Source organism: Rutidosis leptorrhynchoides, chromosome 1 (assembly GCF_046630445.1).
Source record: "Rutidosis leptorrhynchoides isolate AG116_Rl617_1_P2 chromosome 1, CSIRO_AGI_Rlap_v1, whole genome shotgun sequence".
NCBI lineage: Eukaryota > Viridiplantae > Streptophyta > Magnoliopsida > Asterales > Asteraceae > Rutidosis > Rutidosis leptorrhynchoides.
The window spans coordinates 593,590,819-593,593,493 of record NC_092333.1 but is presented as its reverse complement, the minus strand read 5'-3'; the positions used below and the strand labels follow the sequence as shown (position 1 = coordinate 593,593,493).

General features: G+C 33.6%; 1 pseudogene; it reads right to left on the bottom strand.

Annotated features, from left to right (window-relative positions):
* Positions 1–989: 989 nt before the first annotated feature.
* On the bottom strand, positions 990–1,977 carry LOC139846999 (palmitoyl-acyl carrier protein thioesterase, chloroplastic-like; annotated as a pseudogene).
* Between the last annotated feature and the right edge of the window lie 698 nt (positions 1,978–2,675).

The window sequence follows — 2,675 nt, the reverse complement described above, 5'->3', positions numbered from 1 at the left end:
TTGACTTGTATGAGGTAAAAACAACCCAAATCAACCAACTGACGCATAAATGGGTCAAAATGGTCACCTTCACAAACTATGCAGCCGAGTTCGCGTAAAAATACTCAATTGGATACACATTTTAGTTTTGCCACAAGGTATGGCACACTGATATCAGCCACAAGTGTTTTGTCTTGTACTGCAGGTATCGTAAGAAAACTGCAGTAGTTGACCAAACATAAAGTCCAGTTGACCAAGTATATAGCAAAATTATTCTAACGAAAAAACACTAAAGCATTGTAAAATTTACCGGGAAATGGGAACTGCGAAGACAACAATTTATACCCGAAATAATAAAACCATAATGTTCTCAAACTCATCAGTACAGCTGGTTCTGGCTACTTGTAACGGACCAATTTTTTAACAACCCCTTTATAACTGCACTCGAGATTTTAGGATCTTTCTTTATGAACTGAACCACACAATAAGTTAGTTGATGATGATAAATACCCACAGACTTCAGTTTATGTAACGGAACAAGTGCGCGTAACAAAAGCATATTGTGTTCTTTATTTAATGGCAACGCGAATCCACTAATGACAGTACCAAAAATCTCCAATATGTAATTCTGCTATCCCGTTGTGTTTTTCAGTTTCAAAAACAAAACGGTATATCATGTTACTCATAATCATCCGAATAAAGGGTCTATGAACCATTAATTTACAATAAACCCTATGTAGAATTGATTTCAAACAGGCTCTTTCTCTAGGATAAAAATAGTTTTCAAAAAAGATGATTCACTCAGATGTACGTGACTTAACTAAGTTATACCATGACACTGCTGCAAAATGTGTTAGTAGTTACAGACAGTGGCGGACCTTAGTGCTACCCAAAGAGGGTATCCGCCCCACCTGGATTTAACGGGAAAAATTTTTTGCACTAAAAAAGAAAATTTTACTAAAAAATAAGGTTTTTATTAGTGTTTATCCCCGCTGAAAATGAAAAATTTATTAAATTTTCGCATCCGCCCCATCTATCTTTGAATTCAAGTTCCGCCACTGATTATAAATATAATATATAAGCATAGTCATATACAGATGAAGTGGAGGGAGATGATATACATTACTCTTGAAACAACACGAGAATATATAACAATTTAATAAATAAACATATAGAAACTGATACATGAACATACAAACCAGGAAAAAGAAAGAAAGAAAAAAAAGATTATGGTTGTCAAATAAGATAATATGAACGCATAGAAGTTGTATATATAAGTACATTTATTTGTTCAAGATATTAAATATGATGTAATGACCGAAAAGAGCAGACAGACTAATTGTTGACCGTATTCACGTTGTTAAATTAGATGAAGCGTACCTCAAGCATCCAACCCATATACTTCACATTGTTAACATGTTGGTTGACATCCATATCACTCCACCTTGGCTGCAATCATGCATATTCATGTGAAAAAATGAACCAGAAGTCAAAAATGGCGACTAAAATTGTTATATGATCTTTATTAGTAAAAGATTAAGGTTCACATACAGTTAAACCATTGCGAACATAGTCAGCAGTGGTTTCTTCGAGTTTACTCAACTTTCTGCCATCATCCACAACTGGAGGTGCATCTACAAAGTAATGCTTGATTTCACCTCGAACTTCAACCAGAATAAACCACTAAAAAGTTTTGACGAATAATTCAACTACTCTGTATAAAACAACATACGTGCAAATTATTCATTAACGTTTATATTGATGCAGTACGATCAGCCCCTATTTCATACTACCCAATAGAAAAGTTTTAACTAAAAACAAGCCCATCATGCACAATTCTCCCTAACCCAAGAGGATCCAAATCAGCTAGCATATCAGGCCGTTAGTCTTCCATTCCAACATCATCCACTGTTTCTCAGCAGCCAAGAATATCGTCGTGATCGCAGCAAGAAGCATACTCCAATCAGTCAACTCATTAATAAATGTTCATGGAGCATGTGAATTTAATTACTACAGGTAAAAATGATTTAATACTTCCTTGAACACCTATGTCAAATACCTACGTCTTTAAAAATTACAATATATAATTTATATACACTCAGCTGCTCGCTAAACCTACATTTTCATTAATAGCACGCACAGCTGACAAATTGAAATTAAAAACAGTTCGACATAACACCAATTGTAGATTAGAAATTTAGCAGACTACCTATATCTCCCAACCACAATTATTCAACAAAAAAACAAATTCAAAGTTCAGACTTCACAAACGTTATTGAAAAATAAAACTGATATACGTTGCAATCAGAAGTCAATTAACTTAAGCAACAATACGTAAATTCATTCGGAAATCACTAGTTAAATATCCTCTAACAACCAATTAAAAAGAAAAAAAGAAAAAAACATTAGATTCACAAACTTCAGCACGCATAAAATTCGTTAGATTCACAAACTTCAGCACGCATAAAATTCGTTAGATTCACAAACTTCAGCTGGCATAAAATTCGTAGCTGTACAACACGTATGCAAATTGCGAATATATACCTGTACGTCTAATGTCGATAATATGTACACAGATGTTGAATTAAGTGATCGATGTTGCATTTTGAATATGTCAATAAGGTGAAATATTATTTAGGATCACTAGTCGTTGGTCTTTATTTTTTATTAGTATTCCTTTTATTGTGCTATGATCC